Source organism: Pteronotus mesoamericanus, unplaced genomic scaffold (assembly GCF_021234165.1).
Source record: "Pteronotus mesoamericanus isolate MK-2021 breed Mesoamerican mustached bat unplaced genomic scaffold, CSHL_Meso_final contig_90, whole genome shotgun sequence".
NCBI classification, from domain to species: domain Eukaryota; kingdom Metazoa; phylum Chordata; class Mammalia; order Chiroptera; family Mormoopidae; genus Pteronotus; species Pteronotus mesoamericanus.
Window position 1 is genome coordinate 47,544,252 of NW_026555277.1, and position 21,271 is coordinate 47,565,522.

Sequence of the window (21,271 nt, forward strand, 5' to 3'; positions counted from 1 at the left end):
TTCAAAATGGGCAAGGAGAGCAAGGAATCTGCATCAAATTTTGTGTTAAGCTTGAACATTCTTCCTTGGAAACTATTCAGATGGTTCAGAAGGCCACAGCTATGGGCAACTGGTGACTGGCAGCTTCATCATGACAGCGCACCTGCTCATGCATCACCTCTCATGCAGTTTTCTGGCGAAACATCAAATTACCCAGGTGACTTAGTTGCCCTACAGCCCAGAATTGGTGCCATGCGACTAAAACTAAAATCACCTTTGAAAGGGAAGATATTTCAGACTGTTGATGAGATTCAGAAAAATACGAGGGGGCAGCTGATGGCGATTGGGAGAACTGTGTGAGGTCCAAAGGTGCCTACTGTGAAGGGGACTGAGGCATCATTGTCCTATGTAAAGTGTTTCTTGTATCTTGTATCTTCTTCAATAAATGTATCTATTTTTCATATTGTATAGCTGGATACCTTATGGACAGACCTCTTATATCTTCACTCCATTCTGTGCATTCAGTAGGCACTCAATAAACAATTAAAATGTCATTTGTTATTTTCTTTTTATAGAACCAATAATCATCATCCATTGAACAATCCAGAAATAACTGCTAATATTTTAGTATTCTCTGCCTCTCTTCTCTTTGAATGGACCCACCTGAAATGGGCTTCAGTTTGATTTACTGGGGGCATAAAAGGGCAGCCATGAGAAACACATGAGGCCAGAGGGAAGATGAGAGAAAGATTGCCCCCGAGGCACCCCCACTGCCGTGTTACCCCTCTTTCGCCTTCATCCTGGGCCCTCTCAGCTACAGTCTGACTCCGAGCATTGGCCTGGAGCCCTGCAGACCCCTCTCTCCGTGCCCCTGCCGGACCGCATGCAGACAGAGGAGTGCCTGTCCGCCCATCAGACGGAGGTGCTACCAACTGCTCCTACCGTGAGGCAGATCGCCCATTCTTCCCTGGCTGCACACCCCAAAGAAACCTACTTACCTTGCAAGTAAACCCCAACTAAAGGACAAGTTGCTTCCTGCAAGTAGCTTTCTGCTGAGGCTACGGTTGCGCTTCCTGTTGCTCAGCCGCACCCCCTTCCCTCTTGGCGAGGCCCTTCATGAACCCTGGACAGCTGTGCTCCTGACAGAGGGAGTCAGGCTACAAGGATGTTTTATTTGTCAAATAGACATCCCGTCAGGGCCAGAGCAGAGCAGGAGCCCAAGAGGCTAATGGGCCATGGGTCAAGAGGAGCCATAAGAAAAGTATCCCAGGGTTTGGATTCCGTTGATCTTATTTTCTTGCTGGATATCCCCAGATGTTATTGAACTTCTCTGAGCTTTATTTTCCTTGTTTAGCAGGGCTCTACAAGGTTTCTCTTTTCACTTACCAAGCTCTGTGCTATGGACATTATAAACATTATCTTAATCATTAAGTCAAAATCTCATGGCAGAGCTGGTGTGTTCAACAAAGGGAAAGAAAAAGGGGATGGGAAAGGGAGCCAGGGAATCACAGCAAGGAAGAGCTGCCTGGGGTTAATGTTGCTGCCCCTGTCCGGGCACCATGATAAGCAGCCAGTTACCACCTGCCTGTCATGGGGAGGGAAGACCCTGAGCAATGCCGTGTCAGAGCTGGATCCGTCCTACCTGCCTCACAGCTTTAAAGATGTAAAAATGAAGCCCAAAGTGGGGTATGACTTGTATGAGTGTTGTTCACTTGCTCTTTCATTCATTTATACATTCATTCATTATTCATCAAACATCTGTTGTGCTTCTATCATGTCTAAGTCCTGTGCCGTGTTCTAGGGATGCAGGCATATGCCTGCAGGGTACAGTCTGCTCTCAGGGAACCACTAAACCATGAGGTGGTTAGAGAAGGAAGCAGTCAATGTAGACTTCTCTTGCAAGGAGGCTGGAATTGAAGAAAAAGGAGGAAATGAGAGGATAGGGCGAGGGGGACCCAAGAAAAGTTTCATTAGGTGGGGGAGACTGGGCATGTAAATCGTATAAGGAGAATGATTCACTGGAAAGGTAGGGACTGAAGATACAGAGGAGAGAGTAATGACTGTTGTGCAGCAGCTCTTGAGTGCAGCTGGGGGAGGAATCGAGAAGTCATTTGAAGGGACATTTGACCTCCTGGCAAAGGTTTTTAGGATAGAGACATGGAGGGAGAAAGGATCCCATGGGTCACAGAAGTTGTGTCCTGGAGCCAGATGGTTGGAGGCAAAGGACACACCATGTATTTTCCACAGCAACTGCAAGTCTTGGCAGGTCCTTCCTGGTCTTCAGGTGTGGGGACAGGCCTTGGGGAGATGCAGCTACAGGCCACGCATAGGGCTCACAATGACAGGAAGAAGATCTCTGGAGGAAGGAAGAGGTCTAAAAATCTGCCAGTGGATCTAGCTAGTGGGACTTTATGGGGTCTTTCAGTCAATTCCCTACATCTGCCAATATCTCAACTAGTCTAATATTAGAAGGGAGTCATATAAAGATCAAAAGGTCAAATTTTTCCAGGGACTAGCCATCCTATAACTGCTCCCAAGCCTATACTGGAGGATTAATGAGGTCTTCAGGATGGTCAACTACCCAGTCAACTGCATGGAGCACAGTGGCTTCCTCACACCCTAAGATTGAAAATGAGATGCATTGAAGGTAGGAGGCTTTTTCCCATCTTTTGAGAAGCTGAAGTTTCCCATCAATGGACCAGGACAGAAATGTGAGGCATGTCAGAGTATAATTTCCTCTGTGCCAGCAATAGGAACATGCATGAACAGAAAATGGGGGGCTACCTCAGTGTCCAGGGTCTCAACTCTGGGGCCAAGGGCTGAAGGAAGATCTGACCTGAGCCAGGTGGTTTAAGGGACATAATGAGAGTGACAGCTGTGGACAAGCATGAATTTGGGGCTGAGCTCTCCAAGGCAAGAACATGCCTTGGCACAGCTTCAAAATGGTCCCCTTCCAGATGTCCTTGTCAGTTGGCAAAGGTGACATGAGAGACAAAAGCAGATCAGAGGGGCAGTCTTTCTGGTTGATGTGGTTACAGTTGTTTTGGTTTAAGTGTATTTTCTAAAGGTCATTACCGGAAGTGGTCAAGGAAGCAAGAGAATGGGACTTCGGTTCATTCAAAGGACAAAAATCTATTTGGAGACTATGAATTTTTGGAAAGCTTATGACTGGGGACCCTGATTCTGGGACCTGAGAGAATCACTGATGTCCGTGAATGCACACCCCTCCAACAGAACTCAGGGAGGACAGGCGGAGGGGTTTCTTAGATCATTCCTGAGGTCCAGACCCTTGTCTGACAGCCACCTGAGCCCCCAGGCCCCCTAGGAAAGGTTGCAAGAGGAAGCTGGAAACCCCAGAGGGAGTATACACTCATTTCCAAACAACTAACCCATACCCACCCATCAGCAAATCTGATCAACACTGGCTCTGTCCCCAGCCTTGGGCCACGTGATGTTGTGAATCCGGAGTTAAGCAGGCACAGGCCTTGCCCTCAGAGGGCTCCCAGTTTACCCGAGGAGCTCCAGGTGGTCTGTGGACCCAACCAAGAACACGTCAGAGCCTAACGTCAGGACACAGCCCCAGTGTGGTGACAGAGCTTAGAGAAGGAGCAAATGAGGGTTCTAGAGACCAGGGAGTGCTCCCTAGAAGAGGGGCCTTCAGCTGGACCTTGAATGACCCCTTTCGCACCTTAGAGATTGGTGTTGGACCCTGTGAAAGACACAATCATGGCAACACATTCAGGGCGCCCTTGGGCCGGCCTCCCTTGGGGGCACCCTTCTTACCACTGCTGGCTAACCGCCTAATGGCCCTTTGAATTCCTTGGTTGTCTTTAAAACAAGATCCCTCAAGTGTTGTTCGGGAAGGAAAAGTTACTGTTGCAACAGGCTGCTGTCCCATTAGCTATGCTCAAGGGTGGCAGGTATACCACACTTTCCCTAGGCTGAGGGACAGGAAGAGGCTACGCTAAATGTACTGATAATAAAACTTGCACAAACACAGAGTTCCACACACACTTGCAAACCTTCTGTGGCAGATAGGGCAAGTGTCATTATCGGGTCCCTTTCAGAGAGGAGGAGGCTGAGGCTTAGAAAGGTTTGGAGGGCAAGGTCTCGCAGCTAGTACAGGACAGCACAGGGACCTGCGCCTGGCAATTTGGCTTCTCAGCCCTCGGTCTCTCTGTATCCTGTGCTGCCCTCACTCCACATCGAACGGATGCTTACCATGTCCCAGACATTGGAAGCACTTTACATTAAATTTCATGTACTCTTCCCAATTCTTAGGATTCTTTTCATCCTCTTTCCACAGCTGAGCAAACCGAGGTGCTGAGAGAGATTTGGGAACATGCTCCAGCTCACACAGGTTGTTCGTGGTGGAGCCAGGAGTGTAACCCTGGTCTGCTAAATTTGGAGATTGGGTTCATGACCATTTGGCTGTGCTCCCACTTGAAGTGGGTGTGAGTGATGGCTGAGTGGTGTGCAGGGACCAGGGCCTGAGGATGCTGGCGGGGAAGTGCGGCCTGTCCCTGGTGCTCCCGCTGCCTCACCTGCCTCCAAGGGCCTCTCTGGGCTTTGGAGGAAAAGCCTGGGCCACTGGGGAAGGGGAAGTCTGTAGATGGATACAGTGAGGCACAGATGCTGTGTGAGACTTTGTGTTTAATGGGGGACAGGTGTTCCGATGCTTTTCATCTGCTCCCCTGGTAGAGTCCCCAGGCCAGGTCTGGGACTGTGGTTTGGGGTCTTCCTTTGTTAGCCCTGCACCATCTGAGACATTCACAAAAACAAGAAAGCCAACTGGATCCTTTTAGTTTATAGCAACTCAGACCACTTTTTCTGGCTCCTGGGATCCAAAAAACAATACCCTCAGAGTTGGGTTATTTACAGAGATGCAAAGAGTGCTGCGTTCTGCTGGCCCATCTCAAGAGGCAGCAGTTGTGCTTGACTTACCCCCCCGCTACCAAACCCTGGCTGCGGCTGTACGATCACCTGTGTATACGGCTGTCCATCTACCTAGACAGCCAGCCCAGTGCGGGATGGTGATACATTAGCAATACACCTGTTTACCTGTTCATCTCATCCTACTGTGTGAGGGGGCTGATGGCAGGGAGCGTGTTGGCCCCATCTCTGTACCCTTCCTGCGTTGGTTCACAACCTTTACCCTTTCTCTTGATGGACCTGTGGAATCTGCTACACACTGTCAGTACGGCTGCTCATTAAGCCAGGCATTCCCGAAGTGGACAGGTGCATACTGATTTTGGGAGGTCCTGTTTGCAAAAGCCTCCAGTCCTGAGAATCCTACCTACATGTGATTCAGGTATTTGGGGCTCAATGGAGAGCCCACGAAGTCCTCTGTCCCCCAGTCTGGCCTTACTCGTATTCCCCAGCAACCTCCCTGCAGCCCAACCTCAGTTGCCCTGTTTCTTGAAGTGTGTTCCAGGGAACATAGAATCAGAAACACGGGAAGAGTTGGTGGTGTAGAACAAAGACTCAGAATCTTAGGGTGAGACTTGGTCATTTAAAAGAGCTGTATGGCAGGAAAGAAGGAAGATTCTGCTCACCAGCTGAAGGCTGAGGACCACCACAGCCTGGGTCCTTGGCAGGTTTCCTTTTCTGAACCTGAGTATATTCAAGAGCCCTTTGTGATTGGCTTTGGGGAGGAGGTGCCTATTGATGCTTGGGTAGGAAAATGAGACATCATGATGTTCAGATGAGGAAAATAGACCTTGCAGTTACCAGTTATTAAACTCCCAAGAGTCTTTTTGAAAGAGGGGAGTGATAATATTACCATCTGAGAGAAGGCATACTATTTGTCTAATAAAACATTTATGGTACATAAAGGGATTACAGTATTTGTTCAGGGGATATAGGGTTGCTTTGTTATTTGAGATGTGAGATGGTTTGAGTTGACATGAAGTTCTGTTGACCGGGGAGGAGCTAATTTCTTGGGACTTGTTCATAATGACCCTGTTCCAGAACTTCTGCTTCAGAGTCCCTGGGGATTGCCCAGCTTGGGGTGAACCTGTAGTTTCACCAGACATTCTAGGTGGCTTCTTGTGTACACACTGAAGTTTGGAAACCTTTCCCCAGCCACATGGTTCCAAATCTTGGCTGCATATTGGAATCACCTAGGGAGATAAAATATAAAAAAGAAACAAAATAAGATGCCTGAAGCCCACCTCCAGAGAGTTTGATTTGGTAGGGCTTGGACATCTGTAGTTTCTGTTGTTGTCTTGTTCCCCAGTACACTTCCATGTGCAGCCAGGGTTGGGAAGCCAGGGTTAGCCCCGGCCTCGGGGATGGTGCCTGCCCCCAAATGAGTGCGGGTGTGTCTCCTAGGCTGACTCCAAGGCATTTACGGCTGGGAGCTGTGCTCACTCCAGGACACGGGGTTGTTCCCTTGAAATGCCTTTATCTGGTCATCAGACTAGCACAGCAGCCTCTGCTTTGTCTGGAGGATCTTGCTGGGAGCCCAGAGGAGACTGTCTGTCATCTGGCCTCTCCTATCTGGTTCTGTGTAAGGCAAGCCTCTGAGAAGGAGCAGAGGGCAGCAGCCGCAGCTGGAACCGGTCAGTCCTGGGAGGGTACTAACTATGAAGGTGACCTTGCCTAGGACAGTAGCACCTGCTACAGCGGGTGCTATAGAACCGTGAGCTTGTCACTCTGCATCAGCTCCTCCATGTCAGTGGAAGAGTCCGCACAGCCCTTCTACCCACGCTCCCACTGTGGGCCCACGCAGGGTATGTGGTCGGCAGGCACACATAGGGATGCCTGTCTTCTCTCCATCAAGGGCCTCCTTCCTCCTCGACCCAGGTTAGGAAGATGCTTGTCTTTTAAAATTACTGCCCCCATTTGGAGATGATCAATTTATTTCCCATCTTTTATTAATCAGAGACACGTGTAGCTGTTAAGCAGGGCTTGTGACTCCCAGTAGATAAGGCATTTTTCTATCCTGAGTCTTCTAGAAATCTAACCCAAAGCCAAGGAATGGGGTTTCTTCATTGATCTGTGTGTGTCCTTCTTGCTAGGCATTTTTGAAACAGTTTGAGGACCCTGGGAATTCCATGCCCTGGTCTCACCTCCTGTCCTATGTCCCTCTTGCTTCTGCCCCAACTTTGCCTCTGTGTCATCTTTAGAAAGTCCCTGAAACTTTCTGATGGAAGGACTAACATGGCTTCATTCTCTCCCCTGGCAAGTGAGACAGATGAACTGACTAACTCACTCGCTTGTGGGATTTAAAACATCTTTAACCATTGACACTCTCTTTAAAGGGTTTCCTATGCAAAATTCTAATATGTAAACAGATTAAATTAGAGGCTGTCTGGTAAAAGGGGAAAGGGAAACCTCAGACCTCCCCTACCCTCCACTCAGGGTCCATCTTCCCCAAGGGGGTTCCACAGAAGCTCTTGAAAATCAATCTTGTAGACAAGTTATTTTCAGCAGGGGGCCTCTTTTTTTCTAGGTATGGGGGTTCATGTCAAAATCTTGAGACAGTAGGATTAAGTGGCATGCATACTTTGAAAAAGCTAATTCCAAAATGACAATTGTTTTCAGTTTTGACATTCAATTTTGTATTTATTTCCAAATTTCAAGTAATATGAAAGGAGGGTTGAAATTTTTAACATATATGAAAAGAGGACATTGATTTATAAAAGGTTGTAATCCATTGATTTAAATCAGTGTTTTTCAAAACGCGGGGTATAACCCATTAATAGGTCATGGAATCAATATTCTAGGTCAGGACCAGCTTTCCTCCTTAACAGAATATTGTAGCATAAAATAGAATATAACAGAGTTAGTCACATACAGCAAATCGTGGTTTCCCTTATGTATGTTTGCACGTGTGTACTAGATAGACCTAATGTGACATGTAGTTCTTACTGTGGGTTGTAATCAAAAGAAGCCAAGAGCTAGTCTGAATGGATGGTCCCTGCTCTTCTTTCAGGCTCTGACTTTACCTCATGTCTGCATTAGGACACCTTCGGCGCGCTGTGCTGAGCAGTGTGCTGGTGAGCAATGCACAGGGACTAGGGCTCAGGAAGGCAGGACTGCTGGGTGGGGTGAGCCCCTCCCCTCAAGAGCACCCGACAAATGTTCAGCAATAACATTCTTCCTACTGGCACCTGGCAAGAGGCATGGAGGTTAACGGGGGCCGACTTTGCCCACATTCATGGTTCACGTAGCTCATCGTGGCATGTCTTATACAAGGCAAGTGATGTGTGTGTGGGAGTGGGCTTGGGGTCTCTGCTTTATTACTCCCAACACAAGAGAGGCTTTTCACCTCTGGGTCTCTCTGGTTCCTGGTGGTGCTTTCAGGACCCTGCCTGAACTGTGCCTCCCAGCCTCACGCTCCAGGTTGCTTCAGCTTCTATGATTGCCAAGGTGCCATGAGCCTCCGGAGCGGAGGACAGTCTGGAGGATTAGTGCCCAAGCTGTGAGGAATCAGTGGTGCCTCCCTGCAGAGTGATAGCCCCAGAGGGTGGGAATCCCTGCTTCCTTGCCCTGGGCTGCACAGCGTGACGGGTCAGCCTGGCAGGAAAAGTCCCCACTCCCTGCCCAATTCTCCAGCCCAGGGAGAATCAGTATGGATGCCGAGCCTCTCAACCTGTGGCTCTGGGCTCCCTCATACCCGTGTGGCTTCCTGACTCCCTTCCTCCCACTGCCCTTGGCAGGAATGGGGTCAGGAACAGAGAGCAGAGGCAGGCCTTCCTTGGGCCTTACAACACAGCTCACCCTGAGGTACTGGTGGGCTCTGCGTCCTCTTCTTCCTCTTAGGGAGGGTAGAGGAGCCTTGTTTTTCTGTGCAGCAGACACTGGGGTGGAAGACAAGAAAGCAATGAGCAGCCACCTCAATAGCACTTGACTGTTTTTGCTCATAATTCTATCCCAACACTCAGCACAGTTCCTGACCCATAACAATAGTAATAATTTCCAATGATAACATAGTACATAGAATGTGAGAGGCTTTGTTAACTCATTCAATCCACAGTAACCCCACACGGAAGCAGGTATTATGATCATCCCCAATTTTCCACATTAGGAAACTGAGGCACAGAGAGGTTAAGTGGCTTGTACCAGGTCAGCCAGGCTAGCTACCTCTCTGCACAACTGCATCTTGGTGTATGTTCTTTGAATAAATGAATTAACTTTCATTCATAACTTAAAATGCACAGTTTGATGTTCGCCTCTCTGTGGGTACCCAGAAAAGGTAGGGCAAGCCAGTGTGTCTTTTTAGTGTGCTGGGGACCACCGGGGAGCTTCTGTCTGAGCCACCACCCAGAGGCAAGTCCAGTACAACTCAGCGCACCTTCCTGAAGAGAAGGAGGACATGCTCAGGAGCCCATGGGAGGCTATGTATCCAGGTATCCTCTCTGGTCACCCAGAGCCTAGAGGTGGAACCTCAGGGCCACAGGGTCTCTGAGCAGAACTCTTATCCTCAGATCTGATCCTGGGAGACTCAGGTCTCCCAGGAAGGCTGGTAAGATGGCCTTGTGATTCTTTCTGGGCATAGAAACAGGCTTCATCATGCGCTTTGAAAATTCATTTTGTAGAGCAAACACTCATGATTGTGGAGTTCCCTGAAGAAAGTTCAGATCCTGTGGATAATCCTAAAACCCAATAAAGTGACATTGTCTGACCTTGTGTACAAGGTGTAAGTGTGAAAGCTTTCCAAGGCCCGTGGCTGACAGAGGCAGATAAGCATGGGGCCGCTTATTCATTGTGTCCCGGACATGGAGAGACTTTTTGTCTGAAACTTTGCTTATTTTGTCTCCCTGAGCACTGGGCCCACCTACTTCCTTTGCCTCAGGTGCCCGTGCAGTGCAGCTGCATTGATAAAGTAAGAATTTACCAGATGGAAAGGACTAATTTTTTCCCCCTTTCAAAATTATAGGCATGACGGGTTTTTTTACTTTTCTTTTTTTGCACACATTCCGCCGGACACATCTGCATTCATAATATAGAGTGTTGAGACATCACAAAGGTTTTCACATCTTTCATGTGATAAATATTTTTAGCGTCATGCTCAAGAAATGGATTTTGTTTGAAAATGGCCTATTTCTTTTGATGGCTTCTTTGACGTGGATTCAAAGCTTTTTCTGGTTCTGCAGGGGTCTGAGGTTGGAAGGGTCTCTTTGTTAACTTTTTTCAAAGGACAAATCTACTTCTTTTCACCAAAATAGAGCCATGCCTGCCAGGGCTGGGAGATATATGACTGAGGACAGTAATGAAAAGATGTCCAGTGAGCCAGCAGCTGCTGGGAGTGATGGCAAGCTCAGCCCTGGGGCCCCCCAGCTGATGCCCCCAGGCCCCTGTGAGCAGATCCACCAGCCCCCTGGCTCCTATTTATCCTCCTTAGCTGTAAATTACACTTAAAGATTCTGATGTGGCTATTTAACCAGAGTAGAGCCCCATAATATTTCTTCACGCAGGTTTGTCTTTACAAGTGTTTATCTCTCGTCTTTGAAATGTAATCTTTTTAATGGTCTTCTACATGCAGTGAGCAGCCACCTGGGACTAGAGGAATCTGTTTTCAGGACAAGCCTTTGTGGGCTGCTGTGGCCCTTTGTGACTCTGTGTGTGTGACTCTGTGTGTGTGTGTGTGTGTGTGTGTGTGTACTCATGTGTGAGGACACAGCTGGAGATAACTGAGAAAAACAGGAACTCTGCTGTCCTCTGGGAGCCTGGGTTAATAGTTGCGGGATCCTGTGATTAATACCCTCTCCCCGCACACCTGCAGAGCACCTCTTACCTACCTGTCAGCCTGACGCATAGGTTGCAGGTGCTTCTGCAGATCAGACCCAGGTACCAGCACTGGTGAGGATCACGGAGGGAGGATTTGCCAGTTTACCCAGGGCTCAGGCTGTGGGGTTTGGCTGCCTCGAAGGGGCTGGAAATACTGGGGGGTTGAACAGGTTGCTTTTTCTTAAGAGCTGCTGTGCAGGAACCCTCCTGGGTCATGGAGGGAGAACTGATCAGGCATCGAGGGCATTCAGGGGCTTTGTGTCCTCTCCTAGTCCAAGAATCAGCTGTTACCTAGCTGTGTCACCTCAGCAAGTCATTTAACCTCTCTGGACCTGCATTCATTTATTTACACAAGAGTTGAACAAGAGGTACCAGGATTCCACTGAGCATTCCCTTTTCAAGAGGAAGCCACCAGTCCCCATGTGAGCCGGCGTCTGTAATCTGAATCCCTTTAGAATAATGGTATTTTAGGATGGGAAACACTTTGAGATACCTTCATTCCACCCCTTTCATTTACCCATAAGAAAGCCAGTTAGGCCTAAAGAGAGGTAGGGGCTTGCCCAAGGCCCCAGGAGTGAATGAGTTGCAGAGCAGGGCCTTCAAGGAGGCCTGTGGTTCCCATTCACCCCTTCAGCTTGGTTCTCAGAAAGGGGCCCAAGCGGCAGTCTCAGCATTCCTTGGGAATTTGTTAGAAATGCACATTTTCGGGCCATACTCGGCCTTGCTAAATCAGAACTCTGGGGTGGAGTCCAGCGATGATCTGTGGATTTACAACCGCACTGGTTCAACCTGCTGCTTGCCAGCATTTGGGAACTACGGAAATACAGCATATATTTGGTCCTTTAAGACCAGAAGAAAGACATTGGAAACCAGCAGGCTCTCCTGAGAGACTGAAGAGAAAAGGGTGGAGTAATATTACACAGGAAAGGTACACACGCTCTTCCCAGCTAACGTGAGGCTGCAAGTTTCCCGAAGGAAGGGCTCCTATGCAGCCCTTCCCAGCAGCCCTTCCCAGCGCCTAGGAGGTGCAGGCTCCTGCAGGCTGGCATCTGAAGTTGGCCTGGCCACAGGCTGTCCTACAGTAAAGGGCCGCTTTTCTTTTTCCCAGCTGAGCCCAGCTGTTCCCATCTGAGCTTCTGTGCCAGGAGAAGTGTGCCATTTTAACATCAACAGTGTTGGCCAGCTAGTTCATTCCAAGAAACTGATGTGTAGAAACACTGTGTTTTATGTGTGAACAGTGAGGTGTATATTTAGAAGTCCAGGTGCTCAGCTCCACGCTGTCAGCTCTCAGGGAAGAAAAATGATGGCATGTGCTTCAGACTTCATTATATCTCCTAGGCAGAATTGTAGGTTTAAAGGGCTGCTTTAAAGTAGCACATAATGGCACCTATAAATCCTGATTCCTAAGATATGGACATTTGTCACTCCCTAAAATGAGTTTTTCACATGTTCTTTATATTGTTTGGCTTGGAGCATAAAAATTTGGACTTTTAATAGTAGTTTTCTTTCTGCGTAATTCCTAATCCAGGTCCATTTTCATGAGTGTGCATGCACACTGAGCTCTGGCCGCCCTTACCAGCCCGTTAGTCCCAGCCCTGAGCTCGGCCACACCCACGCCTGGAGCCCGCCCTGTGCAAACGGGGAGGACAGGGCAGCCCCAGCCCAGCACCGGAGTGGGTGTGGGATTTGTCTGGCTGCAAGGGGCTGTCATGCGGGGTGTGGGGTCGTCTCCCAGAGTCAGAAGAATTCCTGTTCCTTGCCTGCCACGTCAGCCCAGATGGGAATGGCTGCACTTCACCCTAGACCCCCGACTTACTCTCTGAATCCTCGCTAGGACTCGCCACCCTTCCTGAGTCCTAGCCCACCTGGCTGGGCTGCCTTCCCTCACCCTTGCCACCTCCAGCCAGGGTGTGGGCCTTGCCTAGGGTCTTGTTCTCAGTGACTTGAACATCCAGAGTCATAAACCGCCTTTTGTTCTTTCCATCTGGGGCTGAATTTGGCCTCCCTTGTCCCAAGCCAAGTGGGCTAGTCCCAGGGGCTGACCCCAGGGGCTCAGAGTGGGTCCTCAGCGGTACAAGCCTAAGAGCTGTATCAAGGCCAGCGTCCTAGAGGCAGAGGCCCATGACCAGCAGGCAGAGCCCAGCTTACACTCTCACAGAGCTAACTAGGTGTCAGGTGCTGCTCTGAGAGCTTGACACAGGTTCACTCCTTCATTCCTCACTCCAACCGTATGAGGCAGGGACTGTTATCAGCAACAGAGCAGCCGTCATGATCCACAGTTTGTGCTGCCTCTACACCAGGGGTTGGCCAACCAAGGCCCACAAGCCAGATCTGACCTGCTGCTGGCCGTCGAGATAGTTTTCTAGGAATGAAGCCACACCCATTCACTTATGTGCAGTAGTCTCCTCTGATCCCTGTTTTCACTTCCCATAGTTTTAGTTACCCATGGTCAACCAAGGTCTGAAAATATTAAATGAAAAATTTCAGAAATGAACAATTTGTAAGTTTTAAATTGCATGCCATTCTGGGTAGCAATGAAATCTTATTTCCTGCAGTTCTCTCCCACCCAGGACATGAATCTATCCCTTTGTCCAGTGTCATCCACTCTGTAGACACTAACCACCTGTTAGTCACTTAGAAGGCACCTGGATTATCAGATTCACTGTCATGATATCTCAGTGCTTGTGTTCAAGTCATCCTTATTTTACTAAATGGTGGCCCCAAAGCCAGTCACACAACTTTTACTACAGTATGCTGTTATATATGTGTTCTATTTTATTGTTAGTTATTGCTAATTTCTTACTGTGCCTAACTGATAAATCATACTGTCACAGATGTGTGCATGTGTGTGCATGTGTATGCGTGTATGTGTGTGTGTATTAAACATAGTACATGTAGGGTGTGGTGCCCTCTGGGGTTTCAGGCATCCACTGGAGGTCTTACAATATAGCCTCTGTAGATAAGAAGGGACTACTCTATTGTCTATGGCTGCTTTCTCACTCAATTCGAAGGCAGAGTTGAGTAGTTGTAACTGAGAATACATGACCAGCAAAGCCAAAACTATTCACAACTGGTCCTTTACAGGAAAAGGTTTGCCAGCCCCTGTTTTCTGTCATATTGCCACCGATGACTTTTGTAAATTTGGAAGCAGATTGTTTTACACACATACCAATGTACACTTTCCTGGGGAGTGGTCACAGTTTTCATCAGATTCATAGGTGAGAATCCTCCTGAAACAATAGAACTACAGCTTTAGGGAGTTTTGAAAGCAGAGTTTGGGGTAGCCAAATGCTGGCCCCGGTCCAAAGCACAGCAGCAGGAGGCAGGGACAAAGGTCAGGAGCCAGCTGGAAAGTGGGACGGTTCAATCAGAGCTAGTGGGAGAGGCAGGAGTGTGACTGCACAGCACCTGCCTGGCCCCGCCTTAGGCTCTCCTTTGCTGTTTATTAGCTTGGCATAGGAGGGAGGCAGGGCCAATATGGCTTCAATGTCAAGGATGAGCCACCTCAACAGCTCATGGCCACCTGCTGGCCTCCTGTGTGCCTCCTTCTTGGGAGAACCTGGCTGGCAGCCCTTCCCTGCTTGTGCTGGGTGTAACTGCCTGTTCAGTCCCGGTAGAGGGTCAGGGATGACAGTGCAGCTGTGCTGAGAGCCGTGTAGGAGCGTGGTTGGCTTTCAACAAATGTGAACTTCCTTTTTCCTTTGTCTCACTACAACCCTGGGGGCCAAGTATCGCAATCTCTTTTTTATGGATGGCAAAACCCACAATGATGGAAGTTTTACTGGGGTAGGCAGAATAATAACCCCCCAAAGATGTGTACATCTTTATCTCTAGAACCTATGAATATGTTATCTCAAGTGACAACGGGGAATTAAGGTCGCAGATGGAATTAAGGTTGTTAATCAGCTCACCTAAAAATAAGGAGATTGCCCTGGATTATCCAGGTAGATCCAGAGTTATCACAGGATCCTTTCAAAGTGGAAGAGGGTATCAGAAGAGGAGGTCAGAGTGGCACCATGTGAAAAGAACTTAGCTCACTGTTTTGACATTGGCCATGGAACGCAGGTGCTCTCCAAAAGCTGGGAAGGAGGATTCAAGAGTTCAAGAATCCAAGGAAATGGATTGTCCTCTAGATCATCCAGAAAAGAATTCAGGCCTGCCAACACCTTGATTAATCATGGAGACCTGTCAGATTCCTGACCTCCAAAACTACAAGAGAATTGATTTGTATTGTCTTAAGCCACTACATTTGTGGTTATTTGTTAGAGCAGGAACAGGAAACTAACTAACCCCCTACCACCAGTTTGACGGTTTGCTAAGAACTTAGCTGGAATCCACCCCCCGAACTTAATTTTTGCAATGACCTGGAGGTAAATATTCTTGTCTCCATTGAACAGATTAAACAGATGAGTAGGCTGAGGCTCAGAGAGATTCACGAGCTCGATGAAGGTCACACAGAGCTGGTCAAGGACAGAGCCGATGCCAGAGCAGAGCCTCTGCAGCAGGCCGCCCTTTGCCACGCAGGCCCTGGCCCAGCCTTGTAACAGGGCATTTGGAGAGGCCTCTCTTCTTCCCGAAAATGCTCTCCAGGGGCCAGAGGGAGCTCTCCCAGAGGTGCCTTGGCTACGAAGAATGAAGTCAGTGTTCAGGGGATTTTAATGGCGTTGGACAGAAGACTGTCAGGGCTCCTTTCTTCCAATTAGCTCCAAGCCCTTCCCTGTCAGATTCCACTTCTTTCTCTTAGCAATTCTGAGGATTCCTGAAAGAGGAAGTGTCGTTGTGGGGGCTGCTGGCAAAAGACCTACAGCTCATGTTCTAATGGACCTCCAGAAGTAGGGAATAGGAGAGACCCCCAACACACTAAATATTTGTTTCCTTATTATTAAGTCTCTTAGCACACCAAGCAGGGGGTAGGGGGAAGTCTAAAAATATGAAAATTTTCCCTTGGGAGCCCAACTACAAGTGGAGTCAGAATGTCTTGCTTTGCTAGATAATACGAAAAGCACCATGATGATGGGCTAAAATCCTCCTTTTTCTCCCAAATAAAACCCAAACACTGGCCCCGTCTTGCAAACGAGAAGTGGAAGCCCGGAGATTAGGGGGTTTGCCAGTGCTGGAGGTGCGGATTGGGTGAGGCCTCCTGCTTCCCAGGCCAGCCTGCTCTCAGTGCCTCGCTTTGGCTGGGACCAGGCACAGTGGCAGGGCTTTGTCCCCTGGTCTGGGTGTTGCAAGAGGAGGAAGGGGAGACACACAGCAGGAGCAGAAGGCAAACTGGAGGCAGCCAGGCCTGGCCTGCAGCTTGGGTGTGAAATCACCCTGTGAGGGCGTGTGGATCCTGCCTCATGAGCCAGGCCCCAGTGAATGAGCTTTGATGCCCTGCAAATGCTGCCGGAGCTTCTGGATCAAGGGAGGCCCAAGCATCAGCCTGTTTAGTGGTGATAATCAGCAGGTAGCCAGCAGGCAGGAGTTTACTGAAAGTGACAAGAGAAATGTACATTTCTGAGCATTCAATTAGCACTTTCCTTTTTAACCCCAAATAAAACATGCAACAAGGCACCTCAAGAGTGGAAGAAAGTTTTATAAAAATCATTGAATTGCACATTTGAAAAAAGGTACATTTTGTGGTATGTAAATTATACCTGAATAAAACTGTTTTTTAAAAAAATAAAAGGAGTGGAAGAAAAGGAAACATCCTTTAGGAATTTTTATCAGGGATATTCAGCAACGGTCACTCCATTATTTAAAGCTTAGCCTTCATCTTCCCAAAGTGGACCTCGCAGCCACTCTCCCTCGCAGCCTGACACCGCTTCCATTTCACAAGTGGAGGAAATGTGGGCTTGAAGGGGCTGCGGGTGCCGACCGGAGAGAGTGAGTAACAGGCCCAGGAGTGGGGAGGAAACGGGTGCGCGGAACACTCTGCTGTTCAGGACTCGAGACCACCTGTGCCTGTTCCTAGGATGAACCTTAGACGCAGGGCCCGGTGCCTGTGGACGCTGACCTGCCTGTCCCAGTTTCTCCCTGCCGCCTCATCCCAGGGCTCTGGATCTTATCTTCAAACACCCAAAGCTTCAGCCTGGAGCATGGCCTGAGGGCAGAAACAGAAATAGCATTGGCTATAAGACTGGCTGCAGGGCAGAAGCCGGGCCCCCTGTCCACCCACCTCAGAAGCCTTCTTAGCCGTCTCCGCTGCCTGAAAGAGGGACACACAGGAAACTGACTAAACCCACAAGAAACAAGAAGGCTCCACCTCTCATCTGGGAATATATCTCTGAAGGTGCCCAAACTGAGGGACCAGAAACAGAGCTAACACTTCTGATGAGCACACAGTCCAGCTTGGACAGCGGGCCAGGTGGGCCTCAGGGACATGAGCTGTGTCCCAGTTGGCTCTGTCTGACCCCTAGGCAGGACTTGACCAGTCCTCTGTCCAACCCTGAGGTGGGAGCCCCAAACCACTTTGACCTCCAGCAGCAACTGTGCAGTCACCCCTTCTGTTGCTTTTTAAGATTCACCCTAAAACCCAAGGAGCAGAGATGGATACTGGCTTCTTGGTTAGGGAGAATTCTGGGCTAGAGCCTCTCCGGCAGCTCCTCTAAAGCCACCAGCATCTCAGAGTTGTCATTGAAGTGCATGGCAGGAGCTGGCAAATGGGTCAGCTTCAAAAGATGGGGTGCTCCAGAGGAACGGGCCTCAAGAGGACAGGCAGTCAGAAGTGGACAAGGCTAGACACCATTACGATGTCTGTTTTACTCCAAAACCTGTTTCCTTTCTGCTCCATCACGCAGCCTCAGCACCACCAGGACCCTGGAGCAAAAGCAGCTGGGTGAGCCCTTATTTGGGCTGCTCACTGAAGCAGCCACCCTCCTGCAGGTAGCCTTTCTGCTCTCTGCATCAGTGGCTTCAGGAGCCTCAAAAGCCTTGGCAGGGTCTCCAGATGTGCTTCTCATGCTTGGCTGGTGAGCCTGTGGACAACGCTCAGAGCTGCGGCTTTGGTTGGATTAATTGCTCAAAGCTTCACAAGCTGCGTTCCTGCCCCGCTTCCCTCCTGTCTCCATGAGTTAGTGTGGAGGCTGCCAGGACCTGTATCTGTAATTCTCAGCTCTCATTAGTGTGCTGTGTGTGAGGCATGATGGACATATCTCTGAGACTATCTTGTGGCATTTCGCCGATGCCCCATGTGAGCACTGGCAGAACTTTCTGGAAAATAGGTCATGCACAATGAGGGGCGGAGGTTGCTACCAGTGATCACCTGTGGAACTATCTGAGGGGGGGTAAATGTTTAAGGAGGGCTTTGCAAAGCAAGTGACTTTTTCTTAAATTGATTTGAGAGAGAGAGAGAGAGAGTGGAAGAGCATGAGAGAAACATTGATTTGTTGTTTTGCTTATTTATGTATTTATTGTTTGATTCTTGTATGTGCCCAGACTGGGGATCAAACCCACAACCTTGACATGTCGGAACAATGCTCTAACCAACTGAGCTACCCGGCCAGTGCTAGCAAGTGACTTTTTTAAAAAAAGATTTTAGGAGAGAGAAAGAGACTGAGAGAAACGTTGAGATGAGAGAGAAACATTGACTGGTTGCCTCTTGAACATACCCCAACCAGGGACCAAACCCACAACCTAGGCAGGAGCCCTGACTGGGACCATTCACTTTGTGGGACGATGCCCAACCCACTGAGCCACATCAGTCAGGGCAGCAAATGATTTCTGAGTAAAGAAGTGGGAGGAGTTTGCCATGTGGGTGTAGAGGGAAGTGGGAAACACCAAAGGTGCTGAGGTGAGACGTGCCAACGGGGCTGTGGGGTCCCCATCACCCAGCGCCTTGTAGGCGTTAGTAGAGTCTCTCTGTCTTTTATGCCAAGGGAGACAGACGGCCATCAGAGGGTCCTTCACAGAGAGGGCATAGCCTGGTAGCATCTCCCCCAGCCTGTGGGTCTCCTCAGCCCTGCTGGGGGCTCCCCTCCTGCCCACAATTTGGCTCACGGTGAGTCCAGGAAGGTGGAGGGATGTCTCCTGCCTGCCTATGAGTTACACAGGTGCCGTCTGGTGAAGTAGCCATTCAGTTTTCCCTCTCAGCATGTTTCTCCCTAGGCCCCAGACAGGCACGCGGCTGGTGCAGAATGGGCTGGGATGGCAGCTTCCTGCTGTACTGAGAACCCTCCAAACTCTCTGGCTCAGCTACTAACCGAGTTCATTGTGCCCTGCTTAATGTCTTCCATGAACGAGCTCTTCCTTGGGCAACCCTCAGCCCCCTGGATGTACGCTTCTGTGGGGTCACCCCCCATTCGGTCAGGCACTCCCATATAAGCCTGAACCTGAGAAGGGGGCCACAGCCAGAGTCTGCTCCTGGGAGGAGAGCAACATCCATGAGTCTGACCCATCACCGCATGTGTCCAGACACCCCTAGGCCCCCGCAGAGGACCCAGCCTAGGCACTTCCCTGAGGTGTCTTTACCACCTCAACACATTAAAGGTGGTTCTCCTTTGCTGATGACCAAGTGGGTCTGATTTCTTACTGGAGAGACAAGGGAGTCTCCAGGCTGGGCTAAAGGTAGGCCACTTGTCTTTGGATACAGAGACCCTTCTTCTGGGGACTAGACAGCAGCAGCATCTTCCAAAGTCAGGATCTCAGGGCAGGGCCATCTTCCCCATCTGAATTCAGGAGGTGTTGGTGGAAAGCACTCAGGTGGGGCTGTGGGGCTTCATGGGTCCTTAGCAGCCAACATTTATGGAGCTAACATTACGTGTCAGGCACCATGCTGAGCTCCTTACATGAACCATCTCTTCAGTACACACAAGTGTTCTGTGAAGAAGGGACCACTATTATCATAGACGGGGAAATTGAGGTATAGGATGAGCTAGGTGTAGAATGGTAGAGCAGGAGTATAAACTCCAGGATTCTGCCCTGTAGCTAGTGGTCTTACCCATCCTTTGGGAAGGAGAGAAAAACAAATGGAGTTAGACGAGGCAAGTCCTCTTTAATGAAGAGATGTCCAATGTAAGGTGTAGAGCAGGGGACGGCACACTTAAAGGGCCAGATGGTCTCTGTTGTACCTGTTCAACTCTGCCCGTCTAGCTCTGAGACTGTGTTCTAATAAAGTTTTATTTACATAATAGGTGATGGGCCAGATTTGGCCTATGGACCATAGTTTAGCCCTCCCATTGTAGAGAAAAAGAATGTGGAGTTTGAAGGAAGCCCGATCTTTCTTTGATGCCCCCAACACCTGGGTGACCTTGGATTAGTCATTTAACCTTGTCTAATAACTAAGCACTCTGGGGTACATCTTAACGAATTTATTTTTAAATGACATATTGAGTCTCTTGGAAGAGCTGTGTACTGTGTTGGGAGCCAGGATACCTCAGGGAACAGGACAGATGTTATCCTGCCCTCATGAAGTCCACACTCCCGACTATGACAGGGATAACCTTATAGACGTCAACCAGCACAGTGCTTAGTTCTGGGCAGGAGTTCAGCAGCGAGCACTTCCTTCCTGCTGTGATGCCCTTAACTCATCATTCAGGACCCACTGCTTTCAAGTTTGTGCTCATTTGTACCCGTACTGAGTAAAGCGGTAGAAGCATGTGGTAGGACCCAGAACATTAGTATGTTCATACTGCAATATTAGACAACACAGGATTAATTGGGAATTATAATTTTTTCATTTACTGATCTCATTTACTTGGTAATATCCACTTAGGTATGTGAGAGTAGTAAAACATGGCTTCTGTTCAATATTATATGATTCAGTTGGTTCACTGATTTAGATTTTTACTACACTCTGTTCCAAATGAATGAGTTATACATCTTTTTCAAGATAAAAAGGATCTTCGAGATCATTCAAGCCCTGTACTTCCTTTCAAATATGTCTAGTAGGGGAGCACAGGTGCGCCCTGTGAGTTCTGGGATGGAGTTTTGAGCAGCCATCACACTACTAAAAACTTTTGTTTTGCCATAGAAATTCACACTTGGTTTGCATCTTTCTCCTTACTGTATCCTAATTTATATAATGTATCTTAGTTTCCTTCTATATCTTTGAGGCTAATTGGTAACCAAGATGATATACCCAACCGTGGAGACACTAACACCCTAGACCCTTGCGTATCTCCAGCCTGTACCTTTACGTTACCTGGCATAGGTGTACCGTGTACCTACTGGCTCTGTGTGGACAACTGAGGGGACATTGGCAAGAGTCCCATGCCTGTTTCTCCTGTTCCTAACTTGCTCCTTTCTGGTCTGTCTCATCCCAGGCTCCTGGCTCTATCTTGCTTGTATCACACTATGAGCATAGAAGGCACCGTCCAGTGGGCTTGGCATCTCTCAGTTTCTCCTATTTCTGACCTTGAATGGTTTAATCTGACCTCCTATCCCTGGGAACAGATTTCAAAGTCCTGACCCATCAGCCTAAGTCCTGGCAAGACCTCCCTATTAACACCATAAAGGAGGGATTTAAATGACCTGCCCAGTTTCTCTTACTATAGCAACCTGATTACCATTTTTTCATGTACTTATTCTGAGGCATATGCTGGTATAAGTACTTTATATACAGTATTTTATGCAA

At 48.8% G+C, this 21,271-nt stretch overlaps 1 protein-coding gene across 1 annotated transcript in view; it reads left to right on the forward strand.

The window, feature by feature from the left end:
- The window catches only part of GALNT18 (polypeptide N-acetylgalactosaminyltransferase 18), a 316,297-nt gene that overhangs the window by 132,506 nt on the left and 162,520 nt on the right, over positions 1 to 21,271 (forward strand). The window lies entirely within an intron of this gene.